At 43.9% G+C, this 24,156-nt stretch overlaps 1 long non-coding RNA gene across 1 annotated transcript; it reads left to right on the forward strand.

The window, feature by feature from the left end:
- The first annotated feature begins 7,735 nt into the window (after positions 1 to 7,735).
- On the forward strand, positions 7,736 to 24,007 carry LOC125092908 (uncharacterized). Its single transcript, XR_007125101.1, has 3 exons — positions 7,736 to 7,798; positions 16,779 to 16,860; positions 23,921 to 24,007. It is a non-coding gene; the product is annotated as an uncharacterized LOC125092908 (long non-coding RNA).
- Positions 24,008 to 24,156: the final 149 nt, after the last annotated feature.

The raw sequence follows: 24,156 nt of genomic DNA on the forward strand, positions 1-24,156 counted from the left end.
AAAAGGACAAGTGGGAGTATTTTACTAGGCAGCCCTGGCTTTGAAATGGTGACATAAATATGAGTGACAGCTTGAACTCAGATCTAAAGCTAGTTATGGTCTCCCTGATGTGACCCAAATCACTGCAGACAACGGAAATCTTGTCTTGTTTTAGAGGAAAGCCAAAGACAAAGATCCGTGTTTTTGGTTTACCTATGACTTGCTGACAGCTGACAAATTTATTATTATTTTCATTTTAGATTTAAAAACAGAGGCCTTCCTTTGAACAGCTTCAGGCCAGAACATTTTATTGGTGTTGGATCTTGTCTGTAGTGAATAGCAAATTCCTCATCACACGGGTCATTTGGTGACTGTGTGGTTGAGAGAAATCATAATTTGACCATGATTTGGAAATGTTCTGGCAGTTTCCAAGACGTGTAGTTTCTGGAATCACTGGAGATGTAGTATGTCGTGTTGCTTTGCAGGAGAGTCTGTGGGTGGCCAGGAACTGGGAGGTGGGGAGGTGGTGTCCCAGGCTGGAGTTTCCCTGCCAGGTGGGTGTCACCTGGTTCTTGATCTCCATCTCCCTTCTCTGATTTCTGCGGGACTGTCATTTATTATTGTCACTAATCTTGGGCAAGACATCCCGCTGATCTGGGCTTTCTTCCTCATCTGTAAAATCAGCGTTTATGTGCACTGGGAGGGCAGCGTGATTGAGCTGAGAAACCTAGCAGTGGAGTTCTGGGCTTTATCTACCCTGGTGGGAGTAAACATTAGTTAAACCCTTTGGGAGCAGCGTTTGGAAGCATGAATCACACGCTTTATTAGCCACATGAATGCTCTCTGACCCAGCCATTCTGACTATAGGAAAAGTTCCTCAGAAATAGTCCAGTGATAGAGACAGATTCATGTATTTCACATTGACTCCAAAAAATCCGAGACAAGCTCAATGTTGAAGAGTAACAGAATTGCTAAATAAATTAAGGCGGTTTGTTCAGCAGAATATTATGTAGACATTACAGGCCATGTTTTCAAAGGATATTAGCACACAGATGTTCACAACATAATTTCAAAATTGTAAAAAGTAACACAAATGTCTATATAGCATGATATTAATTTTGCGTTAAGTCTTTGAGACATGCATTTGCATGAAAAAAGTCTGGGAAAAACAACCTTGTGTGAAGAGTGTTCCTAGGTGATTTAAAATTCTTTATTAGTTTTCCTGAGCTTCCAAATTTCCTAGAATAAATATGTATTTTTTTTTTAATAGTTGGAAAAGACAGAGTGAAATTCTAAACCTGGAACAAAGCATGGGGTGTGTGATCTGATCAGCTTTCTGCCTAGGGTGATTACAGACATTTCTGGACTCGAGGAGAATATGAAAATGCTGTAGACTATGGACTCCAGGACAAGATCGCTTGAGTGACCCCTTAGCCTCTCTGCCTCAGTTTCTTCCACTGTGAAGGGAAGATAAGAGTACATGTCAAGAGAGTTCAAGGTTAGCCTAGGTAAGCCCTGACCCATAGCAAGCACTCAATTCATGTTAGCTATTCTCATTACTATCTATAAAATGGAGCAACCAATAGTAATTCAACAGATGTTTGCTGAGCACCTACTTTGTGCCAGGCATGGTCTGTGCTGGGCACACAGCAGTCCAGAAGTGATCAGTGCAGTCCATGTCTCTAGTCTCATGGAGCTGTGTTTTAGTGGGAAGACAGACAACAGCAATTAAGCATGTAGGTTTCAAAGTGTTAAGAGGAATAATGAGAGAAAAGATTGGAGGGTGTGGGCTTGTTTTGGGTAAAGTAGCATTTGAGTGGACACCTGAGCATGGAAGTGAGCCGATCCAGCTACATGGAAAAAGAACATTAGGCTGGAGTGAAGTCAGTGCAAGGGCCCTGAGGTATGCTTGGAATGCTTAAGGAACAGTAAGAAAGCTCTATAAGGTTGAATAGACCCAGAAACAGACTCTGAGACAGGGATTCAAGTGCAGGTAGACTATTTGGGAAGGAAGCCCAGGCAAAGGAGTGAGGAAGCGAGGTAGGGAAGGGAGGGAGCAAATGCAAGGGGACAGAATGAGTGAGCTCTCCGTGTGGACCACTGCATTCCTGCTCAGGACCTCAGGGAATGTGTCTAAGAAGCCTCAGTGTTGTTGCCCTGAGGGGGAGGAAAGAGGGGTATCAACCCTCCCAGTCTGCTTTGTCATTAGATAGGGGCTGCTTTCCCTGAGTGTGGGCCCTGCTTACCAGAGAAGGTGCTCAAGCCAGGAGTGACAAGGTCTTATTGCAGGAAGGCTACCCCAGGTGAAGAAAGCTGAGTGTGGAGGATGGGCCTGGGCCCTGGCAGCACCTGCTACAAAAGCCAACATAGTGACCATGAGACCAGCAAGGGCCCCTGGGGTAGGAGCTGAATTCAAAGGTGAGTGTCAGTATCTGAATCCCCTTTCAGGAGTTCGGTTCTGGGGTAATGGGAGTCATCGTAAAGTTGTGAGCAGAGGATGGCATGATCTTACTTGTTCTGGAAGAGTCTGGCTCCGGTGTGGAAACTGCAGTGTCTGACAGCAAGTGGGGAAGCAGGAGGACCCTCAGGGCACCACAGCCAGAGCTCAGGGATGATGGTGGCCGGAAGCTGGGGAGAGAGGCATGAAATAGACTTTTGGGTTCTGGAGGCATTTTAAAGGAAGAGCCAAGGTAATTTGCTAATGAGTTGGGTTGGATGCGAGAAGGGAAAGAACAAGAGGAATCGGGACACTACAAGGTTTTGATTTGAGCAGCTACTAGATCAGAGTTGCCATTTTTCAAGATGGCAAATGTGGGGAGGCTGGTGATGGTGGTGGACTGGGTGGGGCAGTTCCTCAAAATAAATCCCTAACTCCCCCTATCTATCATCCATCAACCATCACGTGTCAGTTATCATCTGTCTATGATCCATCTATCTGTCTATCAAATCTATTATCTATCTTCATCTACCAAGCAGCTCTATTGGTTCTGTTTTCCTGGAGCCCTGACTAATATAGGAGGCCAGAGATCATTTTGTATTTTAAACTATCTCTTCTAATCTCTCTTACCCCTGGCTGCCAGCACTTGGCCTATATGGTTCCCTCAAAAATGTGTGTTTTTTATATATGTAGTTCCTGTCCACTCCATATACCGAAAGTCACACCCATAATCCATTTTGAGATATTCCTCTCTCAGTAAACTCACTGCTGTTGTAGGCATTCAGGCTGCCCTTACATCTCACCCTTCTGGCTCCTAATAGTCTCCATGTCCAACTGAGAGAGCACATTCCAGGCCATACACTTCACCCCACATCGTTCTTACAAAAATCTTATGTCCATAAGCTTGATTTGGTCTCTACTCTGAGGCCAGGTCATGGAGGAAATGCTCTGGGATAGATCACTGTCCCCTGGCTGTATCTTAATTTTAAAATATTTTGCTGACAGGAAAGGCTGAAAATGAGAAACTGTTTTATTTTCTAACTCATCAAGTTCTGAAGTCCCGTATTTCCTCCAAATTCTGCTTGCAAACCGGTCATTTCCGAGCTCTTTTCTTTCTGGAAGTACCTTTCATAGAATGTTGCTAAAAAACCCTGTTGGTATTTTGTCTGGAGATCTCTGATCAGATTCATCTGTTCATTAGGTACATTTTCTATTTCTTGTTCTGGAACATGGATCATGACTGTCCCAGCCTCCTGAAATTGTTTTCTCACTATTTTTCTCAGCTTCTTTAAGTCCCTCAACTTCCTGTCATTGATCCCCAAGACAGTTCCACGTCTTGGATTTTTGATGGAGAGGTACTCCACTTCCAGTGCTAAATGCTGTTTTGATTTCTTGTGGCCAAAGCAATGCTGTGTAAGACACAGTCACGAGATCTCAGTGGTGTACAATAGTAAGCATTTATGGAACGTGTGTAGCCAGGAGGTGCTGCTGTCAACTAATCCAGGCCGAGTTTGTCAAGGCTGGTCTGCTGATTTGGGCCAGGTTTATCCATACATCTGGGGATCAGCTAGTGGTTAGCTCATCTATGGTTGGTTTAGCTTGGGTGGTTCATCTCTGTTCCATGTGTCCCTCATCCTCCCTCAGGGACAACAGTCCAGGCTAATGATCTAGTCTCATGCCAATGGCAGTGGCAAAGACAGTGAGTGGAAACACATGAAGACTCTTAAGATGTAGGCTCTGAATTGGCCCACCTTCTACTGCCCCATTCTGCTGGCTAAAATAAAGCATACGAATAAACCTAAGTCCAAGGGATGGGGAAATTAACTCCATCCTTCTCATAATGGTAGAGAGTGACTCTTTCTAATCAATAATTTATCCGCTCTCCAACCATTCTAATGATGCCATGATTCTATAGAATGGCTCATCAGGATCTACAGTGAATGGTCCTGTCTGGTTCTGAGTTAGTGTTAGCCAAAAGAGAAGTTTGTGTGATATTTGAAAGGCAGCGAAGTGGCGACCATTACTCTCTGAAGTCCTTTGGGTCCTCTAGATAGAGTGGTGGGTAGGTGTGGAGGTCAGGGGGCTCAGCTCATCTCCTCCCTTCTTTGCCCCTCCCAGCTTTCAATCTGGACCGCTGGCCCTCCCCAGCCTCTTGGCTGCAGGCCTTCAGAGGGGACAGCTACATAGAGCTGGGAGTGTTCTTGTTCCCAAACTCTACATTTATGGTCTCATTTTGGCAACTAGGTGTGCTTGGCTCCCAAGCTGATGTGTTGGGGTCTCTAAAACTGATCCTCTCCTCCCACTTCTAGACTTTAGCTTCCTCAATAACTCTCACAATTCTGGAAGGCCTGATTCTTATAATTCTTTTCTCTTCTAACACCCATGGTAACCTCTGCTCCTAGCATTTTGATGACCCAACAGCAGACTCAAGTTCTTATTCTGCTTCTTACCTTCCCTATAGCTCAACACCCAGCCCTTTACCACTTCTACTTTTTCTGAGACAGTCCTTGTCCCACATCCCTTTAAATAGGCTCCTTCCTTCTCTCTATTTCCTACAGTTTATCCAACCAAGATAATACAAGGTAGTGGATCTCAAAGGGTTACTAGGCCACTTCATCATTGTACACCTCTACCGTTCAGCAGGAGTTCCATGTACAGGACAAGCCAGGGCAGGGACTTTAACCATGTGTGTTTCAGGCTCTGGGACAGTCACTAGAAAGCCACTTGGGATGTAGTTCGGGCCTTGTAGCATCCCCTTTGGTACAAGTGGCTTTCAGTTCCTCTGAAGCTGGGTTGGAGCAGCACCATGCTTTCACACTTCTCGACCTGAATGAGATTTGCTTTTCCTTTGGAAAATATAGAGAGGTTTTGTTATAAATAGGTGGGATCATAAAATCCAGGTACTTTATTATTTTTTTATTTAAATTCTATTAGCCAACAAATAGTACATCATTAGTTTTAGATGCAGTGTTCAACAATTCATCAATTGTGTATATAACACTCAGTGCTAATCACGTCATGTGCCCTCTTTGATGCCCATCACCTGGTTGCCCCATCCCTCCATCCAGCAACCCTCAGTTTGTTTCCCATACATAAGAGTCTCTCATGACCTCTCTCTCTGTCTGATTTCTTCCCATTCAGTTTATCCGCCTTTCCATTATGGTCCTCTGCACTGTTTTCTTATATTCCACATTTGAGTGAAACCATATGATAATTGTCTTTCTTTGACTGACTGATTTCACTTAACATAATTCCCTCTAGTTCCATCCGTGTTGATGTAAATGGTGGGTATTCATCCTTTATGATGGCTGAGAACTTTCCATTGTATATATGGACCACATCTTCTTTATCCATTCATCTGTTGAAGGACTTCTCGGCTCCTTCCACAGTGTGGCTATTGTGGACATTGCTGCTATGAACATTGGGATGCAGGTGCCCCTCTGTTTCACTACATCTGTATCTTTGGGGTAAATACCCATTAGTGCGATGGCTGGGTCATAGTGTAGCTCTATTTTTAACTTTTTGAGGAACCTCCATACTGTTTTCCAGAATGACTTCACCAGATTGCATTCCACCCAACAGTGTAGGAGGGTTCCCCTTTCTCTGCATCCTCACCAACATCTGTTGTTTCCTGTCTTGTTAATTTTAGCCATTAACAAATCAGTCGATTAGAACTTAAATTTCTAAGTAAAAATGGACCACTTACAAGTAGTTATCATGTGAGTTTATACACTTACTCATATGAAAACTTAAAGCAAGTCTTGATACCTTTCCTTTAGGCCTTGTTTGGAATATGGTAAGTGGTGGTCCTTCATCCCAACGAAGGGTGAGCTCAATCTTTCAAGAAAACCAGAAGTCAGTTTAGTGATTCATCTGATGAATAAAGTGAGTTAACAAAGTGAGTGAAACTAATGTATAAATAAAAAAGTGGCTCTGAAAAGCCATGTCAGGTTCTTGAGGGATACTGTGATCCCTGCATGTTAACCCTTGGAAGAGGTCATGGTCTTTGAAAGAGATGGCTTTGAAGACAAATACGTTAATTTAAAGCTAAAGTCCTGTTGTTTAAAATTAAACAATAACAGTTCATTTTTCCACAAGACCAAGACCTCTATTATATTTTTATGAGTGGGTATCATTGATTAAAAAATGTTATTGGGAATTCTTATAAATTGAACTGATACTTCCCTTACTTGTGAAGAAATAAGCTGTTCTAGGCATGAATATGTCCTCTCCTAACAAAGTTAAAACAAGGCTCATTTGTTCGGGAGGTAATTAAAGGGTAGGATCAACAAATTAGCACACGCTGAGCTGAAAATGGATGGTTTCTGCTTCTTGAGACCTTGGAAGTGACTTCTAGTTTTGCTGGCTAATCTGTCCAGCAAGGTTGATTATTGTGTAGCTAAGTTCAATCAGTATATCAATGAGAGTCCAACTGGCAAAACAGGAATGACTTGGAGATGATATGAAATTGCTGTTGCATGAACAAATGGTTAAATATTGGTGATTGAGTATGGTAAACCTAGTATTTCCATCCCTTTCCTGCCCAGCCCAGTTGGAATGCAGCTGATGGCCCAGCCTGCAGGGCTGAGCAGGGAAAGAAGAAGTGCTCCCAGGCCAGCGGGCAGAGGGTCAGGTCAGACACAGGAAGTGTAGAAGAGATGTCTGGGGCCTCACAGCCAAATGAAGATTGTGGAGGCTTAGACAAGAGGAGTTTCTCCCATACACAGGTGTCCAGCCTGGCGAAAACACCAGTATAGGCACACTCCTTCCCTCAATCCATTCTAGCTGCTGTAGAGATCATTCTTCTAAGTCTGGTGGCTCCTTGTGTGTTGAAACCACAAGACCCCGGAGAGCATGGTGCTATGTGGATTAATGTTGGGGGCAGACCTTTTGCTATTCTCACACCATTTCTTAGTCATTCCACATTTCAAGTATAATTCTGAGTATTTCTTATGTCTGAGATGCATGCCTGAGTGTCTGTTTCCACAGTGTGATTTGAGGAGGTGTTCTGGGTGGGATTGTGTCAACCAACAAGATATGTTGATGCTCTAATCCCCTATTCCCATGAAGATGGTCTTATTTGGAAGTAGGGTCTTGGCAGATGTGATTATGTTAAGATAAGGTCGTCCTGGATTAGGGTAGGCCCTAATCCAATGGCTTCTGTCTGTCCTCTTGCTAGCACCCCAGAAGCTGGAAGGGACAAGGCCTTCTGAGGAAGCCTTCAGAGGGAGCACAACCCTGCTGATACTACGATGTCAGACTTCTGGCTTCTAGAACTTCAAGAAGGTACATTTCTATCCTTTGAAGCCCTCCAGTTTGTGGTCATTTGTGACGGCCGCCTGAGGAAACTCATCCAGGAAGTATCTTGAAAGGCTAGCAAAGGTGCTTGTCTGAGAGAATTTTTGATGTCTGGATAGCTCTGGGCCTGACCCTCCATGTGCAGATTTTTCTCTCTGTGCCTCTCTTCCAGAGTGACCCATGTCTGAAACAAGTGTTAGTCTTGTGACTTTCCATTCCAGAATTGTAAACGGAAGACCAATCAAAATTTCTTCGGGTGAAAGAACTCCATAGGGTATTTTAAAGAAAGAAAAGATTTCTTTCTTTCCTTTTTAACATTTTCTCCATCCTTCTCCATTACCTGTGTGTTATTTGCTGACAGGGGTGCTAGACAGACTTTAGGGAGCAAGTTGTTCAGACTCTCATTTTGATCTTTAAACATGGACTGGTTTGTGGCATATATGCCTTTGGGGAGGAGAAAACACGTTGCGATCGCCTTTTCCTGCCTTTTGGAATGTGTCTCAGTGACTTCATGACAGAATGTTCTAACTGGGTTGGGCTGATGTTATGTTTCTTTCAACACTGCTCAAAAAAGTGTGAAGAATGGATGGAAATTTAGTCCCGGCTGTTGTGAATTATTTCTTGTTTCTTCAGAGCTTTATTGTTGGACATGTTTACCAAAAGCAAGACCTAGACCTTCCTCCGTGTCTCTGACATCTATGTGTATCACTCAAGGGTCATTGGACTAACTCCTTCCAGACTAGCTCCAGAAGGAAGGAAGTACATCAGGGAGTTTGAGCCAACAGCCCAGGACTAGGAGTGCCTTGGTCTCAGCCAGTATTTCTGGAGGGGAAGGGGTGGGGGTACTTCCAGCATATTGGTTGTGCAGGAGCATCCCAAACTCAACTCCAGCTAGTTAATATGAATAGGAACCCCCAATGATTATGGCAACTAAAATCCACACTCCCTGCCCCCCCGCCCCTGCCCACACACACCATTTCTCTCTAGAAACTGCTTATTCCAGCTGTGGTCTGTGCCCCTGGATGTCACCTATGTACACAGAAGGCGGCTTATGTTGAACACCTGAGACTTTCTGCCTGTGAGCAGAGCCTGTTGACAAAGCCCGCGTGGGCTACCCGGAAGGGCTAGAGCATCATCCTTCGTGGAGGATGATTGGTGGTGGATACGCCAGCTCTTCTCCCTAGCTTGAGACAATCTGGAGTCATTCTTTACACTGCTTCCCAGAGCTCCCAGGGATCCTGAGCTCCTGTTGTCTGCATGGTAGTTGGCTTGAAACACCCTTGTATTTCTTTCCTATTGTTGCTGCAACACAGCACCATGACTTAGTTATTAAAACAACATATGTAGATATCCTTACAGTTTTGGAGGTTAGAAGTCAGAAGTGGGCTGAAGATCAAGGAGCCAGCAGGGTGTATTCCCTTCTGGAGCTCTAGTGAGAATCCATTTCCATCTTCCAGAGGCTGCCCACATTCCTTGGCTTGTGGCTCCTTGGTTCACCTTCAAAGCCAACATTGGGCTCTCAGAGTCTGTCTGAAAAGGCTGAGTCCTTCCCATGCTATCATCTCTCTGGTTCTCTCTTCAGTTTCCCTCCTATATTTTTAAAGACCCTTGGGATTATGTTGGACCCAACAGGATAATCCAGGATACTCTCCTTATCTTAGGGTCATCTGGTTGAAAAACTTAATTCCATCTGCAGATTTCATCCTTTTTGACTTGTAAACCAAACTTATTCACAGACTCCAGGATGCAGACGTCTTTGGGCGCCATTTTTCTGCTTACCACAACACCCTATATCGGCTTTCTTTCCTTCTTTGTTTCTTCTCTCTATCCCACTTCCCCATTTGTCTTTCTTGGGATCATTTCTCAAATAAACTACTTGTATGAGGAGTCTTACCTCATAGTCTGCTTGTGCAGAAACCTAAACCAAAATACCATCTAGAAGGGAATTACTACAGAGAACCATTGGTCTAGAGACTCCAGTAAATTATTGGCTCTCTCTCTCTCTCTCTCTCTCTCTCTCGGCTCTTCTTTTCCCCACCTTTGCCAGTGATGTCACAGTGCCTTAGGCAACGCCACCTAAGCCACAATCTTCCAGACTTGAGTCCGTTGGGAAAGAGGAGCTCCTGTTGATGCTCTGACATTCATTCCAGTTGGCTTGCTAGAACACCTCTCCCTCACCCTAGCATTAAGGCTAGAGGATTGTGATGCTTTGATTGGCCAAGCCTGGGCTATATCCTCCCCTCCTGGAACTGAGAGTTTAGTCTCACCCAGGATTCATGGACTGCTAGTGGGAGGAAGGGTGAATTTGCAATTAAAAAAAAAAATCAGGGCAGGGAGGAGTCAAGATGGCGGAGAAGTAGCAGGCTGAGACTACTTCAGGTAGTGGGAGATCAGCTAAATAGCTTATCTAAAGATTGCAAACACCTACAAATCCAACAGGAGATTGAAGAGAAGAAGAACAGCAATTCTAGAAACAGAAAATCAACCACTATCTGAAAGGTAGGACTGGCGGAGAAGTGAATCCAAAGCGACTGGAAGATAGACCGCGGGGGAAGGGCCAGCTCCCGGCAAGCGGCGGAGCAATGGAGCACAAAATCAGGACTTTTAAAAGTCCGTTCCGCTGAGGGACATCGCTCCAGAGGCTTAACCGGGGTGAAGCCCAGGCGGGGTCAGCGCGGCCTCAGGTCCCACAGGGTCACAGAAGGATCGGGGGTGTCTGAGTGTCGCAGAGCTTACCAGTATTAGAACAGGGAAGCCGGCTACAGAGACAGAGCCGAGGAATGAGCTCTCAGCTCGGGGTTACCTTGAACCGGTCGCAGGCTCGGTCAGCTCGGAGCGCGGCCGGGGGCCAGGGTGAAGGGAGTAATTGGGCGCTGTTCTCTGAAGGTGCATTGAGGAGTGGGGCCCCGGGCTCTCGGCTCCTCCGGGCCGGAGACCAGGAGGCCGCCATTTTCATTCCCGCCCTCCAGAACTCTACGGAAAGCACTCAGGGAACAAAAGCTCCCGAAAGCGAACCCGAGCGGATTACTCAGCCCGGCCCCGGGTAAGGGCGGTGCAACTCTGCCTGGGGCAAAGACGCTTGAGAATCATTACAACAGGCCCCTCCCCCAGAAGATCAACGAGAAACCCAGCCAGGACCAAGTTCACCTACCAAGGAGTGCAGTTTCAATACCAAGGAGAGTGGCGGAATTCCAGAGGAGAAGAAAGCAAAGCACAGAACTCATGGCTTCCTCCCCATGATTCTTTAGCCATGCAGTTAATTTAATTTTTTTTCTTTTTCAATTTTTTTTCTCTTCTTATGCTAAATTTTTTTAACTTTTACCATTTTTTAACGTTTTTTTAAATAGTTTATCTAATATATATATATATTTTTTCCTTTTTATATTTTTTCTTTATCGGCTTTCTTTTTTTAATAGTTTCTTTTTTTTTTTGTTTTTCCCTTTCTGAACCCCTTTTTATCCCCTTTCTCCCCCCTCACGATTTGGGATCTCTTCTGATTTGGTTAAGCATATTTTCCTGGGGTTGTTGCCACACTTTTAGTATTTTACTTGCTCCTTCATATACTCTTATCTGGACAAAATGACAAGGCGGAAAAATTCACAACAAACAAAAGAACAAGAAGCAGTACCAAAGGCTAGGGACCTAATCAATACAGAAATTGGTAATATGTCAGATCTAGAGTTCAGAATGACGATTCTCAAGGTTCTAGCCGGGCTTGAAAAAGGCATGGAAGATATTAAAGCAACCCTCTCGGGAGATATAAAAGCCCTTTCTGGAGAAATAAAAGAACTAAAATCTAACCAAGTTGAAATCAAAAAAGCTATTAATGGGGTGCAATAAAAAATGGAGGCTCTCACTGCTAGGATAAATGAGGCAGAAGAAAGAATTAGCGATATAGAAGACCAAATGACAGAGAATAAAGAAGCTGAGCAAAAGAGGGACAAACAGCTACTGGACCACGAGGGGAGAATTCGAGAGATAAGTGACACCATAAGATGAAACAACATTAGAATAATTGGGATTCCAGAAGAAGAGGAAACAGAGAGGGGAGCAGAAGGTATGTTGGAGAGAATTATTGGAGAGAATTTCCCCAGTATGGCAAAGGGAACAAGCATCAAAATCCAGGAGGTTCAGAGAACCCCCCTCAAAATCAATAAGAATAGGTCCACACCCCGTCACCTAATAGTAAAATTGACAAGTCTTAGTGACAAAGAAAAGATCCTGAAAGCAGCCCGGGAAAAGAAGTCTGTAACGTACAATGGTAAAAATATTAGATTGGCAGCAGACTTATCCACAGAGACCTGGCAGGCCAGAAAGAGCTGGCATGATATATTCAGAGTACTAAATGAGAAAAACATGCAGCCAAGAATACTATATCCAGCTAGGCTATCATTGAAAATAGAAGGAGAGATTAAAAGCTTCCAGGACAAACAAAAACTGAAAGAATTTGCAAATACCAAACCAGCTCTACAGGGAATATTGAAAGGGGTCCTCTAAGCAAAGAGAGACCCTAAAAGTAGTAGATCAGAAAGAAACAGAGACAATATACAATAACAGTCATCTTACAGGCAATACAATGGCACTAAATTCATATCTCTCAATACTTACCCTGAATATTAATGGGCTAAATGCCCCAATCAAAAGACACAGGGTATCAAATGGATCAAAAAACAAAACCCATCTATATGTTGCCTACAAGAAACTCATCTTAAACCCGAAGACACCTCCAGGTTTAAAGTGAGGCGGTTGAAAAGAATTTACCATGCTAATGGACATCAGAAGAAAGCAGGAGTGGCAATCCTTATATCAGATCAATTAGATTTTAAGCCAAAGACTATAATAAGAGATGAGGAAAGACACTATATCATACTCAAAGGAACTGTCCAACAAGAAGATCTAACAATTTTAAATATCTATGCCCCTAACGTGGGAGCAGCCAAATATATAAACCAATTAATAACAAAATCAAAGAAACACATCGACAATAATACAATAATAGTAGGGGATTTTAACACTCCCCTCACTGAAATGGACAGATCATCCAAGCAAAAGATCAACAAGGAAATCAAGGCCTTAAATGACACACTGGACAAGATGGACATCACAGATATATTCAGAACATTTCATCCCAAAGCAACAGAATACACATTCTTCTCTAGTGCACATGGAACATTCTCCAGAATAGATCACATTTTCAGTCCTAAATCAGGTCCCAACTGTTATCAAAAGATTGGAATCATTCCCTGCATATTTTCAGACCACAATGCTCTGAAGCTAGAACTCAATCACAAGAGGAAATTTGGAAAGAACCCAAATACATGGAGACTAAACAGCATCCTTCCAAAGAATGAATGGGTCAACCAGGAAATTAAAGAAGAATTGAAAAAATTCATGGAAACAAATGATAATGAAAACACAACGGTTCAGAATCTGTGGGACACAACAAAGGCAGTCCTGAGAGGAAAATATATAGCGGTACAAGCCTTTCTCAAGAAACAAGAAAGGTCTCAGGTACACAACCTAACCCTACACCTAAAGGAGCTGGAGAAAGAACAAGAAAGAAACCCTAAACCCAGCAGGAGAAGAGAAATCATAAAGATCAGAGCAGAAATCAATGAAATAGAAACCAAAAAAACAATAGAACAAATCAATGAAACTAGGAGCTGGTTCTTTGAAAGAATTAATAAGATTGATAAACCCCTGGCCAGACTTATCAAAAAGAAAAGAGAAAGGACCCAAATAAATAAAATCATGAATGAAAGAGGAGAGATCACAACAAACACCAAAGAAATACAGACAATTATAAGAACATACTATGAGCAACTCTACGCCAACAAATTTGACGAGCTGGAAGAAATAGATGCATTCTTAGAGACATATAAACTACCACAACTGAACCAGGAAGAAATGGAAAGCCTGAACAGACCCATAACCAGTAAGGAGATTGAAACAGTCATCAAAAATCTCCAAACAAACAAAAGCCCAGGGCCAGATGGCTTCCCAGGGGAATTCCACCAAACATTTATTTATTTATTTATTTATTTATTTATTTATTTATTTATTTTAGATTTATTTATTTATTTATTTGACAGAAATCACAGGCAGGCAGAGAGGCCGGCAGAGAGAGAAGTGGGGGGAAGCAGGCTCCCTGCTGAGCAGAGAGCCTGATGCGGGGCTTGATCCCAGGACCCTGGGATCATGGCCTGAGCTGAAGGCAGAGGCTTAACCGCTGCGCCACCCAGGTGCCCCTCTACCAAACATTTAAAGAAGAACTAATTCCTATTCTCCTGAAACTGTTCCAAAAAATAGAAATAGAAGGAAAACTTCCAAACTCATTTTATGAGGCCAGCATCACCTTGATCCCAAAACCAGACAAGGATCCCATCAAAAAAAGAGAACTACAGACCAATATCCTTGAGGAACACAGATGCAAAAATTCTCGCCAAATTACTAGCCAATAGGATTCAACAGTACATTAAAAGGATTATTCACCACGACCAAGTGGGATTTATTCCAGGGCTGCAAGGCTGGTTCAACATCCGCAAATCAATCAATGTGATACAACACATTAATAAAAGAAAGAACAAGAACCATATGATACTCTCCATAGATGCTGAAAAAGCATTTGACAAAGTACAGCATCCCTTCCTGATCAAAATTCTTCAAAGTGTAGGGATAGACGGCACATACCTCAATATTATCAAAGCCATCTATGAAAAACCCACTGCAAATATCATTCTCAATGGAGAAAAACTGAAAGCTTTTCCGCTAAGGTCAGGAACACGGCAGGGATGTCCGTTATCACCACTGCTATTCAACGTAGTACTAGAAGTCCTAGCCTCAGCAATCAGACAACAAAAGGAAATTAAAGGCATCCAAATCGGCAAAGAAGAAGTCAAACTATCACTCTTTGCAGATGATATGATACTATATGTGGAAAACCCAAAAGACTCCACTCCAAAACTGCTAGAACTTGTACAGGAATTCAGTCAAGTGTCAGGATATAAAATCAATGCACAGAAATCAGTTGCATTTCTCTACACCATCAACAAGACAGAAGAAAGAGAAATTAAGGAGTCCATCCCTTTTACACTTGCACCCAAAACTATAAGATACCTAGGAATAAACCTAACCAAAGAGACTAAGAATCTATACACAGAAAACTATAAAGTACTCATGAAAGAAATTGAGGAAGACACAAAGAAATGGAAAAATGTTCCATGCTCCTGGATTGGAAGAATAAATATTGTGAAAATGTCTATGCTACCTAAAGCACACATTTAATGCAATTCCTATCAAAGTACCATATATGTTTATATGTTTTTTCAAAGAAATGGAACAAATAATCCTAAAATTTATATGGAACCAGAAAAGACCTCGAATAGCCAAAGGAATATTGAAAAAGAAAGCCAAAGTTGGTGGCATCACAATTCCGGACTTCAAGCTCTATTACAAAGCTGTCATCATCAAGACAGCATGGTACTGGCACAAAAACAGACACATAGATCAATGGAACAGAATAGAGAGCCCAGAAATAGACCCTCAACTCTATGGGCAACTCATCTTCGACAAAGCAGGAAAGAATGTCCAATGGAAAAAAGAGAGCCTCTTCAATAAATGGTGTTGGGAAAATTGGACAGCCACATGCAGAAAAATGAAATTGGATCATTTCCTTACACCACACACGAAAATAGACTCAAAATGGATGAAGGATCTCAATGTGAGAAAGGAATCCATCAAAATCCTTGAGGAGAACACAGGCAGCAACCTCTTCGACCTCAGCCGCAGCAACATCTTCCTAGGAACTTCGCCAAAGGCAAGGGAAGCAAGGGCAAAAATGAACTATTGGGATTTTATCAAGATCAAAAGCTTTTGCACAGCAAAGGAAACAGTTAATAAAACCAAAAGACAACTGACAGAATGGGAGAAGATATTTGCAAATGACATATCAGATAAAGGGCTAGTGTCCAAAATCTATAAAGAACTTAGCAAACTCAACACCCAAAGAACAAAGAATCCAATCAAGAAATGGGCAGAGGACATGAACAGACATTTCTGCAAAGAAGACATCCAGATGGCCAACAGACACATGAAAAAGTTCTCCATATCACTTGGCATCAGGGAAATACAAATCAAAACCACAATGAGATATCACCTCACACCAGTCAGAATGGCTAAAATTAGCAAGTCAGGAAATGACAGATGCTGGCAAGGATGCAGAGAAAGGGGAACCCTCCTACACTGTTGGTGGGAATGCAAGCTGGTGCAACCACTCTGGAAAACAGCATGGAGGTTCCTCAAAATGTTGAAAATAGAACTATCCTATGACCCAGCAATTGCACTGCTGGGTATTTACCCTAAAGATACAAACGTAGTGATCCGAAGGGGCCCGTGCACCCGAATGTTTATAGCAGCAATGTCTACAATAGCCAAACTATGGAAAGAACCTAGATGTCCATCTACAGACGAATGGATAAAGAAGATGTGGTATATATACACAATGGAATACTATGCAGCCATCAAAAGAAATGAAATCTTGCCATTTGCGACGACGTGGATGGAACTAGAGGGTATCATGCTTAGTGAAATAAGTCAATCGGAGAAAGACAACTATCCTATGATCTCCCTGATATGAGGGAGAGGAGATGCAACATGGGGGGTTAAGGGGGTAGGAGAAGAGTAAATGAAACAAGATGGGATTGGGAGGGAGACAAACCATAAGTGACTCTTAATCTCACAAAACAAACTGAGGGTTGATGGGGGGAGGGGGATTGGGAGAGGGGGGGTGGGGTTATGGATATCGGGGAAGGTATGTGCTATGGTGAGTGCTGTGAAGTGTGTAAACCTGGCGATTCGCAGACCCATACCCCTGGGGATAAAAATATATGTTTATAAAAAATAAAATTAAAAAAGAAATCAGGAACTACTACCCAAAGAGGCAGCAATGAGTGCTGAAAAGGAAAATAACAAACATCAATGACTTGGTCTTTTCTTTCCTTTCCTCCCTCTCCGAGCCCTGCCGTGTGTGTGTTGGGAAAGGTGTATTTGTGTTCATATAACACAGGATGCCTGAGTGGATCTTAGGGGACATCCGGTGAACACATAGCCATCATGCCACAGATGGCAAAACTGAGGGCAAAACAAAGGTAAGGAACTGCTGTTGTTCACACACCTGGCATTGTGACTGCATGCAAAAACATCCTTCTCCTGATTCTAGGTACTGGGACCTGCCCACGATGGTCTGATGTCTTCCAGGCTAGAGCCTCTTGTAGCTCAGATCAGTTTTGTATTAACTGGTACATCTGAGATGATAGAAGGCGTTATTCCCCATTAGTAATTCATGTTTCTTTGTTGGTTTTATCTTATCCTTGCCAAAAATATACAGAGTGCACCCAAAAGGGGCACCATATAAAAGCGAATTGAAATGTACACTCAACAGACCATATTGGAGATAGTGTGTTTTGTGATGTGAAGGTGATGGCCAACTTCATAGGGTACAAGACACATTTCTGACAATAGATGGGTAGACCTTCTCTGGAATGAGAAAAAGGATAAAACAATGGACACGTTAAGTTTCACTGACATTGGGAGAAGGTTTTGTCTTCATACAGGAAAAAAGCATGGCATTTGAAGGCAGACAGAATTGGGTTTGAATCTGAGCTCTGTCCCTCACCAGCTTTGTGGATTTTTGCCCTAACATGTGGCCACTGTAGGCCCCATTTTCCTCATCTGGTGTTTCTGTGCATCAGAGGTGGACTAGACCAAGCAGTCATAAGTGAAATTCCCACAAAATGTCAATTCCACTTTTCCACAAGGTCTGTTTTGACTTTTTGCCTAACAGGATTCAAATTTTCCACCTCAGCGATGTTCTTTCCAACGCGGTGACATGGTCGTAGAGGGGACAACATTCTCTTACTGGTGCTCGTGCATCACACTGGATCATCTATTGATGCATGACAAATGATCCCAAATTTCAAGGCTTAAAACTGCAAACATTTATTATCTGAAAGTTCCTGTGGGTAGGGAATTCAGAAGTGGCTTAGCCGGGAAGTTCTTGTTCGGGTTCTTGTAAGACTTCAGTCATGTTGGCCAGGGCTGCTGTTCCCTGAGAGAGAGAAGTTGGAGGAGCACCATGTGATCTGTAGGTCTGTGCTGATTTTTGGCCGTTCCAGTCTTCATAAGCCTATCCACAGTCCTGTTTGAATGTCTTCATGACATGGTGGGCGCCTTCCGCTGGAGTGACACAGAGAACAGGATAGACTCTGCCATGACTTTTGTGATCTAGACTTGAAAGGCACACAGTCACTTCTGTAGTAGCTCTTGGTTATACAGTCATCCTGATTCAGGCTGGGTGTGAATACCAGGCAGCGGCAATCCCGAGGGTAGCTCTCAAATATAGAGAAATCATCCCTTTGATTGATGTGTGGCTTATAAAAACTACATGCGTTGCTACCCCTATGGTGACTTACACATTCCAATCACTGTTGAAAGGGACAACTCTGGTGTGCGTCTGGTGCCGTCAGAGCATTCCTGAGCTGCTCTTGAACAAATTTGTTTATGATCCATTTGGCCAGTCCATGGGATAGACGTCACAGAGTGTGTAAGGGTAGTAATCTATGGTAGTGGCCAGTTCAGTGGATGCCATAGAAAATATGTTTCCAAATGCATCACTCCTTTAATAAAAGCCAAAAAGACATGCACGCTTAAACTGAGCAATTAAGGCCTGTGTTTAGTGAAGGTGGAACATGTGACTTGCTAAGTGATCTACTCACAAGTTCTGCTGGGAGAAACTTCACAGACTCGAGTCCAGTAACCTCAGCCCAGGGAGACTTTGCTCCAGTAAGACTGAGTTTGCCTCAAGGAGGAGCAGGTACTCAAGAAATGTTGCTTTTACTACAATGATGAAAATGAGGATGATGGTAGCGGGGATGATAAATCGTGATGGCTCTAACCAGAAAAACATCTTACAGCTTCAGAAACAACAATACATTCAAAATTAATGTGGAGATAAGGAACCTCCTTTGGAACCCTTAGTGGATCATGAGCTTTTTGAAAAATTAACACCAGGAAATAGGGATCCGTTCCCTCCTTTCATCATTTGTAATCTGCATTGCAAATTCATGAAGCACTGTTGTGGGAGTAAAGTTATTCCTTTGTCCGAAATATATTAGTTAGATCAGCGGTAAACCAATTTAGGATTTCTTGGGCTGAGTGTCTCTGTGGCCTTTTCCCCTTTCCTGAGAACCGGGCTGTGCTTCAAAGTTTTTTGGTATCTCTATCCTTGAATGGCTCCTTGAGGCTACTCTTTGCATTTCTCAATGTTCAGTTCAGGTGAGAAGTTTGGCCAACTGCTTCCTCAAGCTGCCCTCTTTAAAACAAAAATGGAAACAAAACCCAAAATCATAAACAGCTTTCAATCCAGCCTCTTCTAAATAACCCTGAGGACCCTGGGGAGGGCTGTGGGAGAGTGTGAATTGTCGGTACAGATGCTTTTGGTTGAGCGTGTGAGTGTGCAGGGAACATTTACAAGTGATGACTGGAAGTCAAAGTTTCTACAAGCTCTTTCCCATTCTCCTTGCAAATGACAAGCACCACCATGGGGTAGAAGGAGTTTTGCATTAAGAGCTGGCTGATGATGTATGCACGGGTTGAATCATTTTATTGTACACCTGAAGTGAATATAACACTGTGTGTAAACTAAGTAGAATTTTTTAAAAGTGCCAACATACTTAAAAAAAAAAAAGCTGGTAAAGAGAAGGTGCTCAGAGATAGACATTGTAGACCTTGGGCTTAACCCCAGGTAGTTGGGGTAAGAGAGGGATTATATGGCAAAGTGGAAGAATATTTTATTTTGATCATCTTTTTTCTATTTTAAGATAATTACATTGGTTGAGCATTAAACACATACATAAATGCCCCCATAGTACTTTAAAAAATATATTTATTTATTTCTAGGACAAGTCTCATCCAATATAGTAAAAAAAAAAAGCACAAAGAAATTGCTTTCTTTAATGTGACATAACAATTAAAGTTGGAAGGAGAGGTATGGGGATCCTAAAATCTCTTTGGGCTTGGAATTTTAGTCTTTAAAATTAAAAAGTTAGTTAGGGGATCCCTAGGGCCACTTTTCAGTTCTAGCATTTTAGAATTCCTCAGCATGGGTCCCCATTTTATGATTCTCAGCACCTGCTGCTTTGGGTGACTGCTCGATGAGTGAGGGGTGCCCATCAGATTCCTCCCAGCGGGCTCCTTGGGAGGGTGATGACGATGACTGGTCCTGTGAAGGGTGAACACGTCCATCTGTGTCCAATGGTCCTACAGAGATCTGTACCTCTTTTCATCTCTAAATTTGGCCACCATGGAGAAATGAAGTCCTTAGCAGGCTTGAAATACAGACATTTGTATGGATTAATCTTCTTGCACATCTATAATTCTTAATACTGAAGAGGAAATGGGGGATGGGAAAAATTCTGGAAGAATAATGCTTTTATGAAGCAAGCTTTGTAGAGTTTATTTAAAGATTTTGCATATTTGTTTGGCTTTTCTGCTGTGAAAATGTTCAGGGAAGGAAGAAAGTTGGAAAGGTTTAAGAAATTACCTGGCAGGATTCCATGGCACAACGGAGAAACAATTTAGAAATCGAGGGTGCTCCTGGTAGGTATCACAATTATAGGGACGGAGAAGTGGCCACATGTCTGCATTGTGGGACTTCTTTAAGGAGCCATGAGGAGGTATATATGCATGCACACACACACACACACACACACACACACACACACACACACACACACCGGGATATAGGTCACCCTGAAAAAAGCCAAAGGTAGTCTTTACAGGTACAAATTGTTTCTTGTGGTAGGAGATGGAAGCAAATAGCGGTGGGAAAAGATTACTTCATAGGCCCCCACCACGGAGCTGCTGAGGGCCCAGTGATGAATCACAAGTCCTTGGGGGCCTTTTCTCCCTCTCTGGAGGTTTATCTGGGAGAGGGATGAGAAAAGTCCTCAGGGGCTCTAGAAGGAACAGTCCAATAGAAGGAAACAGGGCTGAGAACAAACTGGGCACTGTGTGGGTGACAAGTTAGTATCTAAAGTTTGTATTCATGCTACCCTTTGCAGTAAGAGAATTTGAAAGTGGAGACTAAAAATTCAATTTATCAATAAGAAAGAGTTCAGTGGTATAGTTGTATGTGTTTATAGCAGAGAAAACGAGCTGCCCATCCAATATTCATGGTTTCTCCTTTCTTTTTAACAGAACCTTCATATGTTCTGGAGTCACAGTGCCTGAGCTGAAGAAAAGTCATGTATCCGGGCTCCTTTACTATTGAGGAAGCCATGGGCAAAGCTTAGGGCATGGAGAAGTGGCTCCCTCATCGCCTTCCTCGATGAATCCATCCTCTCCGTGGACATAGGGTGCCAAAACCTATGTTTTGTTTCAGAAAATCAACTTTTCATTTTGAGATGGGTGTGGCTGAGTATACCGGGGCTTAGGCTATTCTCAAAGAAGAGCTTGTTTATGAAAAGGATGGTTCCACCGTAAGGGACAATATGATGCCACGGAAGTCTTCAGAGACGTGGGAGCAGGCGCCAGAATGAGAGGCAACAGTGAGAGAGTCGTTGCTAATTATGAATAATGGTCAACATGGTTCTTTCAAACTGTGCGAGACACAGAGCTGGCTGATTCTTGCTGAAAGTAAGCAGACGCCATAAACTTATCTTCTGCATGTCAAGTTGTCAGTGGCCCAGCCCACTTGCTGTGCAGATGGTGAACAGGGCGTGGCAGGGGGTGGTGTTCCCGGCTTTGGCTTCTGGACCCCACTTTTGCCCTTTCTGCCTGGGGCCCTCCCCTCACTCAAAACCCAGATCAGAAGGAAGAGGGCTGGGATGTTACATTGATGTCTGGATCACTGCCTGATTTTCCGTGAGCTTAGTCAGATTTATTTGACGCCCCAGACACCTGAGTTAGTGCTTATTTTTAACTCGTCAAGGGATCATCTGAGAAATGAAAAAAAGATGGCTTGTCTATGTATACAGACCTTTTCCTTCTCTGCTCAGTCTCTCTAGTTCCTCCCCCCACAACCCCCATTTTTAATTTATTACTTTTTAAGTATCCTTTAAGTACTAGATGTTTAAACACTTTTTAATTGGGGAAACTGCCGAGTGTAATTGCTGGTTTGGCAGACGACGGGGCCTGGGGGCCGGCCGAAGGATGCGCGCTGCTCATGACACTATCTGACCGCAGAGGCACCCAGGCCCTATCGCGGCCCCCAGACATCCCTTGTCGGGTTGGGGAGGAGTTCTTCATGTATCTGTCGAGCTGGCTTGGACGGAAGGGATGTGCAAGGCCAGCACCAGACCCACCGTCACTCTACTAAACCGTGGAGGCCATGGCGTGCTCCCTGAATGAAAACAGGACCCTTTGCATTTTGGGTGAAGGGTGGCTAAAACCTCCAAAGCATGTTGTCTTCTGGCTTGACTGAAAAAGCAAAGATGGAATCAGTTAAGCCCTGCCAAACCACGTCTGTCGACTGGGAAGTGTCATGTGTGTTTACAGTCGCTCGGGCCCCAGGAGCCTGCTCAGGCACGTGGCAGTCAAGGGAACAGGACGGAGGGAAACAAATGCCAGTTCTCTCCTCTTGCCATTTGTCTGTTCCTTCCAGAATCGCAGTGAAGAGTAAGTATTTCAAAACGAACACAGTGAGATACAGGTATCTTCTTTCAAACAATTATCCGGAGGCAGAAGGTTATGAGCTGGGCAACACACAGTGCTCCCTCCCCTTTGGGGTTTTCTGCCGTTTATCTTTGTCCCTAAATATGTATGCTGCTGCATGTCCCGGGATGCAGGCACAGCCACGTGCCCGGATGAGGTACTGCAGGAAGGCAGGTGTGCCCTCCTGTTTACCTGGGTTATGGGCGATTCTGATACAGTTCTCACTGGAACCGGGTGGGCAAAAGGTTGGAGCCCCGGGAGCAAGGGTGACTCTGTGCTGATGCATTGCTGGGGGACTCAGGACAAATTATTCAAGCCAGCCGCATTCCCTCTCCTTGTTGCTATGATGGGAAGAAGGATGCTCCCCTCCACCCCCACCCCACCTCATTAGCCCCCCCGCAAGTCCCCCAGGGGGTGGTTGCTAAAAATGCCATGTCTGCAGCTCTCCGGCTCAGATGCTGTGAGCGAGGCTCTGGGCCTCTGCATGTTGATTACACACTCTCTGGAACTCTTTCTGTAAGTACCTGTGCGAGAAGGACAGACAGCAGGTTAGGGGTCCCTTCCCTATTAAAGGCTGCAAGTCTCCGTTGGATTTGTCGTCTGTGAGATGAGGGTGGAGGCGGATGATGGCCCCTCCCCCTTTCTGTGTTGGCTTTGGTCTACTTGGTTTCTGCCCTGGGTACTGAGGCCTTGGTTCTTCCTGAAATACTCTGGCTTATCCCTCCTTGTCATCCTCGACGATTTGGTGACCAGCAATGCTGGCAGACACAGGGGCTGGGGAGCATGTGTGGTGATGTCACTCCATTATTCAGAGGGAGTGATGAAGGGTGTCAGGGGGCTCCTGGGAGAAGAGCCCCTCCCCAAGGCCTGTCTTATCGCCTGGCGCCGTTACACCCAGTCCCATGAGCAGGGGGCTGGGAGGTTTGGGGTGGAGTAGGTGAAAGGTGTCCCCAGTGCTCCCGGGAGTTAGGGTGCCAATGTCACACACACCCCTTCCCCCCCCCATCAGCAACATGCCCCATCTCTTCCTTCATTTGTAAACGAAGGATAATAATGCCTGACTGCTGTGCCCTGTGGGGAGATTAGAGGTTTCAGTGACACAGGACAGGAACGGGAAAGGGTTGTGACAACTACGCAGTTTATCAGAAGCCCTTGTTTCTACTTCCTGACCTGGTTCCTGTTTCCCTCCAGCTCATTCCCTTGGCCCTCATTCGACCCTTCATTTCCATTAAAGATGGATAATGGGTTTGGAAATGGTGGATGAGAACAAGAATGATTCTTTTTTCCCATCAGATCCGAACTCCAGGAAGAATTTGGGGGCCAGGGGTCTTCTGGGAATCTGCAGAAACCACGTCAGGCACCCCCAATCATGGAACTCTCTGTGCCCATTCCTGCTGGCAAAGTTGGCCAACAGCATCGCTATTTTTCTCCCTGGTTTTGCACAGCTGTGATGGATGCGATCATGTTTAACTCCCAGGCTGACTGCTTGCTTTGCAGACTTGAAGCTCCAGCACCAGACACAAAGGCAGCAGGCTCGTGGAGGCTGTTCAACCAGCTCCTGAAAGTGCATACGGCAAAATCCCTGTAATAAATCCCTTGTTTTATCACTTCCTAGTGCTTCTGTTTCCTGACCAAACCCCAGCTGATACAAGAATAATCCTATTTGCAAAACTGGACCTGGACCAAGCGAGTGTTTTATATAATCGGAACTCCAGGTCCACACTCTTCTGATG

This window comes from Lutra lutra, chromosome 1, assembly GCF_902655055.1.
Source record: "Lutra lutra chromosome 1, mLutLut1.2, whole genome shotgun sequence".
NCBI classification, from domain to species: Eukaryota; Metazoa; Chordata; class Mammalia; order Carnivora; family Mustelidae; genus Lutra; species Lutra lutra.